This window comes from Pongo abelii, chromosome 4 (assembly GCF_028885655.2).
Source record: "Pongo abelii isolate AG06213 chromosome 4, NHGRI_mPonAbe1-v2.0_pri, whole genome shotgun sequence".
NCBI classification, from domain to species: Eukaryota; Metazoa; Chordata; class Mammalia; order Primates; family Hominidae; genus Pongo; species Pongo abelii.
The window spans coordinates 92,796,561-92,812,286 of record NC_071989.2 but is presented as its reverse complement, the minus strand read 5'-3'; positions in this window follow the sequence as shown (position 1 = coordinate 92,812,286).

Here is a 15,726-nt window from a genome sequence, read left to right as displayed (position 1 = left end):
AAGGCTTATAAATTTTGTGGATCTTTTCAAGGAAACAACTTTTGTTTTTCTTGATTCTATTTTTTTTTTTCTGTTCTCTATTTTGTCAGCTTTCTCTAAACTTTATTACCTTCTGCTACCTTTAGGTTTAGTTTGTTCCTTTTGCCCACTACATCCTTAAATTGTACAGTTAGGTTATTCATTTGAGATCTTTCTTCTTTTTTAAGGCAGGAATTTAAGATTCCTTCCGAGCACTGCTTTCAAAGCATCTCATAATTTTGTGGCTTTTGTAGTTTGGTATGCAGGAGGGAATGGCGCTCAAGCATCTTTTTTTCTCCCCCTTTGTTCAGTGAGTAAGAGTGAGGGTTACAGTATTACAGGATTTCTTTGGTGCTGCTTCGCCAGCTGGAAATCTTTGCGGCCACCATGACCTCTGTCTGGGCCTCACTCGGGACTGCTGGGCTCACTCCACTGCTTTGTCCAGTAGGTTGTGCTCAATTTGTGCCCTGGCCTGGCTCCCACGCCTGCAGCAGGACCCTCGCTCAGCCTGTGACTGGACCAGGCATGCTGTGACCAGCTTGGGTGCCAGCATCTGGGCGAGGGGAATGTGGTGGCACTGGAAAACTCGGAGATGCCAGCAACCGCGGAGCTCCAAAGGGCTGTACAGCTGTCTCCTGGGAAGTTCTGAGGTCTGAGCCCCCAAGAAATGTTACAGCTGTCCCTCATTCTTGCTGCCCACAGTTCAGTGAACTGGGGTGTGTTACAGCTCTTTTGGCACTTGCCATTTGGTAAGTTCTGGGTTCTTGTTCCTCCACCAAGAGGAATAAGGTAGTTGGACACCGGAGAGTAACTAGGAAGGAGAATAATTTTATTGAGTAACAGAAGGAAAGCTTTCAGCACACAAGGGACCTGAGAGTGGGTAGTCCTCTGCATGAGAAGCGGCCCAGAAGCAAGTAGACCTCTGTAAGGCTGAGTCTGGGATTTTTAAGGCCTAGAATGGCGAAGTGCATGCTGAAAGGGCCAGGGGCGGGCCTGAAAGAACACTATTCAATTGGCTAAATGGCATTGAGGAAGTTCTCACTCTGGTCCTGGGCTCTACTGGGAAATGGCAGATTAGTTTTCAGGCTTCAATCTGTCTTTGGCTTTAAGATTGGGTTTCACTGAGGATCTGTCCCTGTCTGCCTAGGAATTTGTCTGTCTCCTGTTGCTATCAACAAGTTTTGGTATGTTTTCTGTTTGTTTGTTTCTATTTTGCTTGAAGTGCTTTCTAATTCCCTTTGACATTTTTCTTTAACCCATTGTTTTAGTGCTGTGTTTAATTTACTCACATTTGTGAGTTTTGCTCTTTACAAATATTAATTTCTAGCTTTAGTCAATTGTGCTTGGAGAAGATACTTTGTATAATTTCAATATTTTTAAATTTAATAAATCATGTTTTGTGGACTAACATATAGCCTATCTTAGATAATGTTCCATGTACAGTTGGGAAGAATGTGTATTCTGCTGTTGTTGGGTAGAGTATTCTCTTTATGTCTGTTAGATCTAGGTAGTTTGTAATGTTGTTCAAGTTCTTTCTTTTCTTATTGACCTTCTGTCTAAATGTTGAATGTCTATTAAAAGTGGGTTATTGAAGTCTCCATCTATTATTTTGTTTGCTTAATATGTTTTGGGGCTCTGTTATTTGGTGTATATACGAATAATGGTGTTTTAATTAGTTGGCCCTTTAATTTACTTTGTTTCTTGTGGCTTAAATTCTATGTTGTACATTATTATTTTTGCCACCCCAGCTCTTCTTGATTATGAAACATATTTGTCCATTCTTTCACTTTCAGCCTATTTGTGTCACTAGATCTAAAGTAAGTCTCTGTGAAGAATATATAAATTGGATGACTTTGTTTGTTTGTTTGTTTTTTGAGATGGAGTCTCATTCTGTCACCCAGGCTGGAGTGCAGTGGCGTGATCTCGGCTCACTGCAACCTCTGTGGCCCAGGTTCAAGTGATTCTCCTGCATTAGCATCCCAAGTAGCTGGGATTACAGGCACCTGCCACCATGCCTAGCTAGTTTTTGTAGTTTTTAGTAGAGATGGGGTTTCACCATCTTGGCCAAGCTGGTCTTGAACTCCTGACCTCATGATCCACCCATCTCGGCCTCCCAAAGTGCTGGGATTACAGGTGTGAGCCACTGAGCCCAATCCATTTTGATAATCTCAGCAATTTTATTAGAGAGTTTGATCTATTTACACTTAAAGTAATAACTTATAAGGAAGGATTTACTTCAGACATTGTATTATTTATTTTCAATGCCTTCTGCCTTTTCATTCCTCAGTGCTTCCACTACATCTTTCTTTCATGTTTAGTTGATATTGTTGTTTTTGTAGTGTACTGTTTTTGAGTCCCTTCATCTTTCATTTTGTGCATATATAATTGTCCATACATATTATATATGTATAATGTTTATTTATTCTTCATTATACATGTACTTATATACACACAAAAAATATATATTATATACAGTTATGTGTATAGTATACACACAAAAAAGGAAATGAGAAGATAATATATTGTATATGTGTACATTTGTAGAAGTGTATGTAAGTATCTATAGCTAGATAGCTAGCTAGCTAGATAATAAATAGATAGATATTTTCTTAGTGGCTAACAAAGGAATTATAATTAACATACTGAATGTATAACAATCTAGTTTTCACTAAAGCCAACTTACCTTCAATAATATACAAATTTCTATTCCTATAGAATTGCTTCTCCCCTTTATTTTTCTTATGTCACAAATTACTTCTTTATATATTATTTGACAGGATAGATTTATAATTATTTTTTTCATTTGCTTTTTAAATCATGTAGAAAATAAAAAGTGGAGTTACGAATTAAAATAACAATAATAGTTGCTTTTATATTTACCAACGCAGTCACCTTCACCTTTTCTTATTCCTTTGTATGATTTTCACTTCTACCTAATGTCCTTTTATTTCAAGTGTAAGGGATTCCTTTAGCATTTCTTAGGTCTGTTGGTAACAAACTTCTCTTCTATATATGTGAGAATGTCGTTTTTCCTTAATATCTGTTCATTTTTCTTCATTTCTTTTCTTATTTCTCAGACTGATTAATTGCAGTTGTGCTGTCTTTGAGTTTACTGCTTCTCTGTTCTGCCTGCTGAGATCTGCTGTGAAACCCCTGTAATGATTTTCTATTTCATTCAGTGACTGTTCACTTCCTCCTAGAACTTTCTCTAAAGATCAGGCAGAGATGCTCTCAGTCCTTTTCTGAATGTGCCTCTTGCCCGTAAGCATGCATGTCGTTTTCTAAATTGTGCAGTATATTTGGGCACTTTTGAATGCTTTAATTTCATAAAGAAAATTATCTCCCCAGATAGGTAATTTTATACTTTAACTGTAATCTTTTGCCTCTGAGAGCTACAGGTTTTTCAGTCAACTTACTTGTGTTTGAACAATGCCCACCATTTACTTTTCTGCAGGCAGTTAGTGTCAAGTTGGGGGAAACAGAGATGAGCACCTTTGCATCATCAGTTTCTCTGCCCCTGGACATGTTAGAACAAATAGACACAGTAGTGTTTTGGGTTTTTATTTTATTTTATTTACTTATTTACTTATTTTAGATAAAATCTCACTCCATCTCCCAGGCTGGATGGAGTGCAGTGGTGTGATCTTGGCTGACTGCAACTTCCACCTCCCAGATTCAAACAATTCTTATGCCTTAGCCTCTCAAGTAGCACCTGGCACCATGCCTTGCTAAATTTTTGTATTTTTAGTAGAGATGGGATTTTGCCATGTTGGCCAGGCTGGTCTGGAACTCCTCTGCTCAGGAAATCCACCAGCCGGGTGCAGTGGCTCACGCCTGTAATCCTAGCAATTTGCAAGGTCAAGTATTTATTTATTTATTTATTTATTTGTTATACTTTAAGTTCTGGGGTACAGGTGCAGAACATGCAGGTTTGTTAGTTCTTAAGGACAAGGACAAGAAACAATCATATATTTCAAGTATGTTATTTCACAATACAAAATCAAACTGTTATTTAAAAGGTCAAAATTAAGGAAGTTATTAAAATTTGGACTGATATTTCTTAAAAATAAATGGATTGAGTTAGGCTTGTCTTTTCAAATAGGTCCCATTCATCCTAAAAATTCTTTTTTTTTCTTTTATTATTATTATTATTATTATACTTTAGGTTTTATGGTACATGTGCGCAATGTGCAGGTAAGTTACATATGTATACATGTGCCATGCTGGTGCGCTGCACCCACCAACTCGTCATCTAGCATTAGGTATATCTCCCAATGCTATCCCTCCCCCCTCCCCCCACCCCACAACAGTCCCCGAATGTAAACTAGTTCAACCCTTGTGGAAGTCAGTGTGGCGATTCCTCAGGGATCTAGAACTAGAAATTCCATTCGACCCAGCCATCCCATTACTGGGTATATACCCAAAGGACTATAAATCATGCTGCCATAAAGACACATGCACACGTATGTTTATTGCCACATTATTCACAATAGCAAAGACTTGGAACCTAAAAATTCTATAAAGTTTTCACTAAACAAAAATTTAACTTTGAAACTTTTATTGTATTTCTGAATTACCCCCAGTTTGAGAGCAATTTTGTTGTTTTGCTATTGTATTTGTTTTTTCTGTTGATTCAGCCTCTCTATTTTAGTTTTTTTGTTTGTTTGTCTTTGGCTGTTGGTACAAGAGAAAAGGTCTTCTTATCGCCTTTGAGAACAGACTGGAAGACACAACAAACATTTTCATGCCCATGAGTATTGCAAATGCCACATTACAAAAGTGTCCTCCAACATAACTACAACAAAAAAGAGCAAATACCTGTTTATAGCTTATTTCTGAAGAAATATTTGCTATAATCATATACAGTGGTCATACGTGACTTTTAAATATGAATTACGATAGTCCCTCAATATACATGAGAGTGCCAAAATTCTCCACAGGTACCAAAATCCACTGATATTCAAGTCCCTTATATAAAATAATCTACATACATATAACCTATGCACATCCTCCACTACATTTTATATTATCTCTAGATTAATTTTAATACCTAATGCAATGTAAATTATATATAAATAGCTGTTATATTGTTATTTTTTAGGAAATAATAACAAGTAAAAAGAGCCTGTATATGTTCAGTACAGAAACAATCATACTTTTTGTCCCAAAATTTTCAATTCAGAGTTGGTTGAATCCACACATGCTGAATCCACAGACATGAAAGACTGATTATATTTAATATATACCTAGTGTTTCTAAAGGCAAGATTGGAACAATGTTTAGCACATGCAACTCTGTATTGTACTATGAATAATCAACAATGATCAAACTACTGCACTCCAGTCTGGGCAAGACAGTGAGACCCTATCTCTAAAAAAAAAAAAAAAAATACATAAAATAAGCAACAATAAAAATGTGTTGTTAAAGAAGCCACTCTTGTGACTGTTCAAAAGACCCTGAATTAAATAATCATTTATATAAACATGTAATTTCTATGTGTGTTAGGTTCTACAATTTCTATATCAAAATTACTAATTTACAATTTCTATTTCAAATGGATAAAAGAAAGAGAACACACTCCTCACGGACTGCACTATGATAGGTCTTTTGGGTGTTTTTCGGTTTAAGTGATTTTGAACTCACTCCAGAATTTGCAGTTCACAGACAATCTTAATTTTTTTAAGTTTCAAACACCATGGTTTCTAATGAAATAGGAATAATAATGTGGCTTTACCTTAAATACTATTATAAGCAATAATAAAATTGCTGAAAGAATTTAATGATGGTTCTACTTATTCCATGAAATGGAATATTATAATACAGCTTTTAAATTTTGGTGTCAATCTGAATTCTTATCTAGAGAAGTCATTTCTGTTAACATGTGAATTAACTTTATTTTCCATAATCATCTCAACTAAGAGAGTTTTAATAATTAGAAATAAACACTTTTTCAATTCTTGCTGATTATTATGAAGTATTTTTTTAAACTGCAGATATTTTAGATATTATGTATCATTAAATGTTCTAATTGTGAATCTTTCCAAATGCTGTTTTCATTATATGGTTTTACTGATGTACAAATAAGGGTTGTGAATTTAATTTATTCTAGCACTGGTTCAATTTTCAATTAGTTGCTTGCACTAATTAGATATGACACTAGATTTATTTCTGTTGCTTGTTGTTTTACCTGTTTCTTTCCCTTTAATTCTTAACTTTATCTGCAATTTAGCAGAAAATGTCGACCTATTTTATCTAATTGCTTTGCTTAAATTTCCTTGATTAAGAGATAGGATGTAAATTCACTGTAACTAACATCTCCTTATATTTCTAGCTAGTCATTATGTAATTGGCTCTAAAAACTTAAGGTAAAAACTCACTTCTAGATGAAATCTGTTATAAATTTTTGACACCTTCCTTATTAATCAACATCTAGACTCCTTCTTTCTCAAGCTTCTCTTTTATCCCCAAGGTCTGTGTCATTTAGTTATTGAAAGTGAATACAAAATTTTCTATATGGATTTGTCTAAGCAGCTTATCACTGGTACTAGGGATTTAAGTGTTTCCCTCTCCTCCAAACTTCCTTATATATTCTGAAATGGTTTTTCTCTGTGTGCCTACTCAAATCTCATCTCCAATTATAATTCCCACATGTCAAGGGAGGAGGTGATTGGATCATGGGGGAGGGGGTTCCCCCATGTTGTTTTCATGATAGTGAGTGAGTTCTCCTGAGATCTGATGGTCTCATGAGGCAGTTTTCCCTGTTCTTGCTTGCTCTTCTCTCTCCTGCCATCATGTGAAGAAGGCCCTTGCTTTCCCTTCGCTTTCTGCCATGATTTTAAGTTTCCTGAGGCCTCCCCAGCCATGGGGAACTGTCAGTCAATTAAACCTCTTTCCTTTATTAATTACCCAGTCTTGGGTATTTCTGTATAGTAGTGGAGAACGAAATAATACATATACATTCACCAAAAGGGAAAAAGAAAGCTTGTTTACTTGTTCTCAGTATCACCTAATGGTAAGGTAATATTCTTTTATGCTTCAGAAGTTGATATTAATCTCAACTATCGGGAAGCTAAGCACAGTAATAAAAAAGTACACTGCTGATTGTCTCTGCTTATGTAAAGAAAACAGTGTCCTTGTTTAAATGGTGTATTGCGATGGGGCTATGATCTTTCAGAAAGTCATGAATGCTTAATTCTATACCAAGCCCAGTGGAACCAGTTAGTTGAAACTGACTCTTTGCGTATGTGACCCAATCTCTGCCTTATTATCAGAATCCCAGAACCATGCAAATGGGGACCGCACAGCAACCCTGCAGATTCAGCCAATTATTCCCAAACAGATCATCCAACTGTCTAAAAAATACCAACTTTTGTAATAGCTTGATCTCATTGCTCCTCTGTATAGATCAGGTACTTTCTACAAAAAAAAAAAAAAGAAAAGAAAAGAAAAGAAAATGTTTCTATAACTGTGTTTGTCTCTTCTTGCATTGCTATAAAGAAATACCTAAGACTGGGTGATTTATAAACAAAAGAGTTTTAACTGACTCAACAGTTCTGCAGGCTGTACAGGAAGCATGATGCTAGCATCCGCTCGGCTTCTGGGGAGGCCTCAGGAAAGTTGCAATCATGACAGAAGGTGAAGGGGGAGCAGGCACATCACATGGCCACAGAGGAGCAGAAGAGAATGAGTGGGGAGGTGCCACACACTTTTAAACAACCATATCTTGTGAGAGCTCACTCACTATTGTGAGAACAGCACGAAGGGGATAGTACTAAACCATTCATGAAAAATCCACTCCTCTGATGCAGTCACTTCCCATAAGGCCCCATCTCTAACACTGGGGATTAAAATAAAACATGAGATTTAGGTAGGGCACATATCCAAACTATATCAATAACTGAAGGAAGAAGACAGGCTATAGTGGCCTACTTCCAACTTCTTCAGTATGTCGATTCTTCTAATAATAGGACATGATAAATTTATTGTAATTAAGTGCCAGTTACCATGAAGATCTCTGAGAATAATTTTTAAAGGCTTCCTCTATCTTTAGCAGGATGGGATTTTTATTCCAATCTCCCTATTTCCGCTTCTTTCCTTAGAAAGGACACATTTGCATTCCACCTCCTGTAATCCTGCCAATACAAAGTTTGAGAAAACAAAGCAAATTGGCAGAGGTTCTGTAATCATAACAATGAGGATTATGCTATGAGGGACAGACATTATCAGAATAAGCAAGAGAAAAGTGTGTTGGTCTTCTAGACTTTTATTCTCTTACTGTTAACTGCATCTTAAGAAGCCACTTTTTAATCCCAGCTTTCTTTATTTACTTCTAAAGATTACATGGACTGTATGTAGAAAAGGCTACATTATCAGCTCACATCCACATCCTATGAACAAATCCATCCAGGTGGGAATATGATCCAATGCTAAGATATTACTATGGGACCTATGATTCTGAATATTTTCCTTTATTTCAGAAATAAGAAATGAAAGTAATTTTTTCTCCAGAAAGTATCATATCATTAAATATTTATAGATTAAATAGATAAATGAATGAATGAATGTTGCATCATTTACTCTTCCACTGATAATTTCTTGTATTAATTCAAACAACATATTTCATACTTGCCAAAAAAGCAGGAAGTTCTTAGGAATAATTAATACAAGATTTTAGCACCACAGCTCTGTATGAAGAGTGAGAGTTAATAATTGCTCCAATTTCTTTAAAAGATGAAATTTCAATATTATAGTGGTATGACTACTTTATATCTTTCATTTTGTCCTTGAAAGAACAGAATATTAATTCCAATATTAATCTCTTGATCAAAATTAGTATTGATATCTGAAACTGTGCTAGATCTTTGACTTGAGTGATAAAAAGCTAATTTTCTGCTGTTCAATAATTATCATTTTTCAAATATGTGTTTATTATATGAAAAACATAATTTCAAATAAGAGATATTTTAAAATAAAGAAAAATTTGAAATTTTTTTTTTTTAAACATAAAAACTTTGTCTCTCATTACCAGAAACTGCTGTGTCTCATCTTCACAAGGTGCTTAGGGAAAGATGTCTATTCATAATACTTAGTGATTTATTTTAGTTTAATGAATAGGACCTGAATCTAAACATTAATGTTATATTCTTTAAAAGTAAAACACAGTGCCTATCTGATACTATATTGATTTAATTTTTCAGTTCATACGTTATAATTTAATGCATCACTTGTTTATGTCTTCTTTCTCCTACTAAGTTATTGTAAAGTGTTAAGTGATTAACAAAGGATGGAACAACATTTAATGAAGTGATAAAGTAAAAGTTATAAAGAATATGAGGACAAAGCAAATCCTTGAAGAAGAGGGTTTAGAGAGGGGAAAAAAGCAATTATTTAGAATTCCAGGCAGAGGACAATAGTGCATGCAATGTATACCACTGTGCAAAGTTTTACAAAAAAGTCAGCATTTTTTTATTATTCACTCATTTATCTATACACCAACCATTCAACAGGCATTCACAGAATTCATACTATGTTCTAAGCACTGTGCTAAGCCTTTGGGACACAGAATAAAATAATGCACTGTTATCCACAGTTGTCTCCAAACAATTCCACTGTGGGTATGACATATGTGTAACATATTTAATATAAACCTGCATTATGCATTAAATCCTTACAGACTATAGGAGTTCATCCATAATGCAGGCTAGTGTTGAACAGATGCTGTAAACAAATGATGTAAAGTTAAGTGAGGAAGCACTGACAACACTTGTGACTTATTGAGCCATTTAAAATGAGCAATGAGCCAAAGCAGAAGTCCTACAGAGAAATAATCAATAATGAATACATTATCATGCATGTTTCCCTTAGACAAGGGTAATAATCATGTTACATTCACTTTTGTGACTAAATAATTTAAAAGAGCCCTTTCCCCCTCCTTATGGACTCTATCATACCTATTTCTGGTACAAAATAGAGAGATCTCAACTGCTATTAACACCATAACTCTGTTAGAGTTTAGCTGCTCAGTGCATTTTTCAGAATCCATCGGCTCATTTAAACCTTCAGAGGGAAAATGGCAATTGAGCATGAGTTTTACATTAAAGCAATACTGCACTGAGTAAAAGCAATGTGGCATTTCACTAGTTCATCAATTGTGCTGTATCTTGAAAACTTACAATGGATAAATAAGCAAATACCTTGTCTTCTCTCCAACCTCAGTTTCCTATCCCTAATAGACCAGTAACATATTTTTTGTATATTGTTAAAGGAATTATTTTTATACCCTCTTAAAATGCACCATTTAAAGTGTTATCATATATTTTTATCCTGCTATCCTTGATTTTTCCTACTCAATATTGTCTTTCTCTAGTATTAATATTATTCAGTAGGAAAGTTACATCTATTCAATAAATGGTGGTGTCATAAAATTCGACTGCATTCATTAGGTGAAAAAACTAAAATAAAAAGAAAATATTGCAGGTTATTCTGGCCACCTTGTTAATCACAGGGATTTTCTCTTGTGTTAACTAATAAATGAAAAATGTAAGTCCAGTATCCCTCAGAGAGACTAAGTTCCCTTATGCCTTTTATAAATTGATAACCAAATCTAGTTGGTAGTATAGCTTAGTGATTAAATAAATATATGTGTGTATTTTAAATTCTGAAACTATTAATAATTGTTGAAGTTGGGTTATGAGTACATTGGGCTTCATTGTATTATTCTCTGAATAACCATATAGGTTTGAAATTTTCCATGCTACAAATTAAAATATAGAATAAAAATATACACATGCTCACACGGTCCTCACAATCAATGATTATTATTTCAAAATTTGGAGAAAAACAAAATGTTTTAATACTACATGTGCCCTAAAACAAATCATCCATGTCATTTATTTTCATCTTGGAAAAATATGATGTGTTCCATAGTTGAAGTAAATAGTTGCTTTAGTCATTTTTTATGTATCAATTTGGTTAGGCCGTAGTGTTCATTTATTCTACAAATCACAAATCTTAGGTATAGCTGTGAAAATATTTTGTAGATATGATTAATATCTATAATACATTGACTTGATAAAGGAGATTATAACAGATAATCTGGGAAAAGACCTGATTTCATCAGTTGAGTCATTTAGGAATAGTAATGAAGCTTCCCTGAAAAAGAAGAAATTCTGCCTGTATATTGCTGTCAGCTCATCCCCACATTTCAACCTGGACTTCCATGGCCTGCTACACAGATTTTGGAGCTTGCTAGCTGGTTCCCACATGAGTAAACCAATTCCTATATATATATGTATATATATATATATACATATATATATACACACACACACACACACACACATACATATACACACACAATATATTCACATAGCCGAGACTGTGTTTTGCATGAAATTAGACTGTAAAGTGTCATATGGGCTATCATCAAACACTTTTAAATCATGCAACATTTCTTTGACATTTCCTTAAATCTGCCATGCATAGCATACATGTTTTTTTGTATACAAACGATTTCCATAGTTTAAATGCATGATGAAATTTAATAATCATCAAGCTACAAAATGAAAAGAAAGAAAGATCTAGCAACAGAAATCTGAATTTTCAAAATATTTAACTTTTAAGGTAACTTTTTCTAATCTTTAATAGTGACTAGGTGATATATAGGTAATTACAAATTTACATACAAGGCTTATGTTTATGCCATTGTGTTTTAATATTAAGTACCTTTATGCTTAATACAATGACTAAACAAGGATTCATCTTGTTGGGGCAGAAGGAGGAAAAAATATCTGATGTTATTAACGAATGATGAAAATTTTCATGACTTGATCTCACTCTACCTCCTTATTTGACTGATTATAAGAAATGAAATATCATCCTCACTTTACTTTAGCGCTTTAATTCCTGGGGATGAAACTCATCATGGTTCACTCCTCACTGCCTAATTTCAAAGGGAAATTTCACACATTAATGGAGATCTCTTTTCAGCATTAAGAGGCATTAAATAAAATTTAAAAATAATAAAATATCCCTATATCACATATGATATCAGATATCATATATCTCTAAGAACCTGTAGGCCAACACACTCCTTTCTTCTAACTCGGCAACTCGGCACCCGGTTATTGTAGACTCAAGAAATAAAAGTCATTTGTTCTGTTGGCCATTGATTTCACTCTATCTAGGCAATTTTCCATCGTTTTCTTTTGGGACTTACTCTACAATATGCTTCCAAACTCTGGACAAGACAAGGATAAGTCGCATTACCTTTTATACCTCATTAGCTTTAACAACTACATAGCTAGCACTTACACAAACACTGTCTTACCTGCTGTTCTGTTCCTCAGTATATTGCCTTCCTGCTGTTTTTACAGGTGGCATTTAAGTAGTGCTAATCTGAGGTATATCATCGTTACTACATCATTGTCACAGACTTGTTAGCACAAATCTGGGAGCAAAAGCTACCTTGAAAAAAATTACAATAAAAATACCGAGAGTTTATATACCACAAACTAAAAAAAAAACTACCAAAAAAAAAAAAAAAAAAACTACCAACATTTATGACTACCAACATTTTCCAAAACTTTGGAAAGAAATTACTATTGGCTTGTTTTTACTCACATTATTTTGCTGATAAACGGTTTCATGCAAAATTGAACACATTTGTTAATACAGTAAAATTCTCTTTTTTTTTGTTTCTTTATAAAGATAGAGTATGCCTCCATCATAACTAAAATAGTTATGATGATGCTTTGCTCCACTTTCATATAATATTTGTAGGTAACTGTTTAAATTTCTGCCACTGTTTAGTGGTAACCTATAAGAGTTACCTATTGTTGAAAAAAAAGTAAGGTGCCTCTTTTTAGGGTCACAGTCAAAGCATGAAATCAGACATTTAATTTGTAAGTAAATAGAACCAGATGCAAAGTAAAATGGAGATCAACTCTTAAAAAATAAGAAAAAGAAGAAGAAAAGAACAACAAAACAAATACAGTAAAAGAAAATCCTGAGGTTTTGGCCTAGATAGCTGACTAGAAGCTGCTAGCATGCACCTCTGTAAGGGAGAGAAATGGAAGGGGTGAGTAAATACAGCACCTTCAAATGAAACATCCAGGTGCATGCACTGAGTCTCATCCAGGAAACAGCTCGACCCGCAGAGAAAGTAGTAAAGCAAGGCAGGATGACAGCCCACTTGGGAGTGACACAGCTCCAGAGGAGCCCAGGAAAGCAATGACTGAGTGAGCAACATGCTTTTCCCAAGGATGTTTGCGACTCTTGGGTCAGGAGATCCCCTCATGAACCCACTCTGCCAGGGCCTTCAGTCTGACATGCAGAGCTATGTGGAGTCTCCACAGAGCAGCCACTGAGGCACACGTGGAGCCCAGGGAGCCTTAGTTACCCAAGCTTTCTGGTATAAGTAACTGCAACTCCTGCAAAGTGGGAGGTTGGACCCCCATACATACCCCCAGGAAAAGGGCTTAATCCAGAAAGCTGAGCAGCAATGGTCTGTAGGTCCCACTTCCAAAACCCCTTGCAGGATAAGACCCACAGCCACCAGTAGCAGCGTTGAAACTCCCTGAAACAGAGCTCTCAGAGGGAGGGGTAGACCACCATCTTTGCTGTTCCACAGCCTTCGCTGTTTTTGCCTTTGGGCTCTAGGGAGTCTGAGGCAACTAGATACTGGAGGGGTCCCCCAGTACAGTTTATAGCTCTGTGAAGAAGTGGCCAGAATGCTTATTTAAATGAAACACAGATCAGATCTTATTTCTCTTAACTGTGTGGAATCTCCAGACCAGGGTCTGCAGTCACCCCTGCTAGTGTTTTTCACTGAGGGCAGTTCAAACCTCCTTGGGATGGAGTTCCCAGAGGGAGGATTGGGCTGCCATTTTTGCTGTTTCACAGCCTTAGCCATTCTTGCCTTTGGGCTTTGGAGAATCTGAGGCAACTAGGGGATAGAACGGACCCCCAGCACAGCGTATCTGCTCTACAAAAGCAGCAGCCAAGGCTAGGTGCGGTGGCTTACGCCTGTAATCCCAGCACTTTGGGAGGCCGAGGCGGACAGATCACGAAGTCAGGAGTTCGAGACCAGTCTGACCAACATGGTTCGAGACTAGTCTGACCAACATGATTCGAAAGCAGCCTGACATGGTGAAACCCTGTCTCTACTAAAAATACAAAATAAGCTGGACGTGGTGGTGTGTGCCTGTAATCCCAGCTACTCAGGAAGATGAGGCAGGAGAATCACTTGAACCTGGGAGGTGGAGGTTGCAGTGAGCCGAGATCGTGCCATTGCACTCCAGCCTAGATAATAGAAAGACTCTGTCTCTAAATAAATAAATAAATAAAACAAAATAAAATAAAATAAAAATAAATCAGCCAGACTGCTTTCTTATGTGGGTCACTGATCCCATTCCTCCTCACTGGGCAGGACCTCCTCAGGGGTTTCTAGCTACCCTGCTGGTGTTTTCTGGCTGGCAGCAGTTCCAAACCGCCCTGTGAAGGAGCTCTCAGAGGGAAGGGTGGACCATCATCTTTGCTGTTCAGCAGCCTTAGCTGGTGTTGCCTTCAACGTTTAGAGAGTGGGAAGTGACCAGGGCTGGAGCGGACCCCCAGCAAAGCACAGCTACCCTGTGGAAAAATGGCCAAACTGCTTTTTTGTGTGGGTCTCCAAACCTGTTCCTCCTCACTGGGTGGGATCTTCTAACTGGGGTCTCCAGCCACTTCCTGCAGGTGTATTAGGGCTAGCAACAGGCCTGTACCTCCTTGTGATGGAGCTCCCAGAGGAAGGGGCAGGCTGCCATCTTTGCTATTTCATAGCCTTCACTGTTGATTCCTTCAGGTACTAGAACATTTGAGGTGACTAGGGACTACAGTGGACACCCAGCACACAGCAGCAGCCCTAAGCGGCCAGACTGTTTGTTATGTTGGCCTCCAATCCCATATCTCCTTACTGGGCAGGTCTTTCAGGCCTGGGTCTCTAGAAACTCCCCATCAGCTCTGCAACTCCCTGGAACAGAACTTGCAGTGGTAGGGGCAGGTTGCTATCTTTGCTGTCTTGCAGCCTTTGACCTTGCTATCTCCAGACTGGATAGTCTGTGGGGCCCAGAGCAGTTCCAGATCCCCAGCATGGAACAACTATGTGTTAGTACATTTTCACACTGCTGGTGAAGACATACGTGAGACTGGGTAATTTATAAAGGAAAAGAGGTTTAATGGACACACAGTTCCACATGGCTGAGGAGGCCTCACAATTATGGCAGAAGGCAAAAGCCACATGTTACATGGCAGCAGGCACAGACAGAATGAGAAGCAAGTGACAGGGAAACCCCTTGTGAAACCATCAGACCTCCTGAGACTTATTCACTACCATGAGAAAAATATGGGGGAGCCGCCCCCATGATTAAATTTTCTCCCACCGCTTCTTTCCCATAACACATCAGACTCATGGAAGCTAAAATTCAAGATGAGATTTGGGTGAGGACACAGCCAAAGCATGGCATTCTGCCCCTGGCCCTTCCCAAATCTCATGTCCTCACATTTCGAAGCCAATCATGCTTTCCCAACAGTCCCCCAAAGTCTTAACTCATTTTAGCATTAACTCAAAAGTCCACAGTCAAAAGTCTCATATGAGACAAGACAAGTCCCATCTGCCTATGAGCCTGTAAAATCAAAAGCAAGTTGGTTACTTCCTAGATACAATGGGGGTAC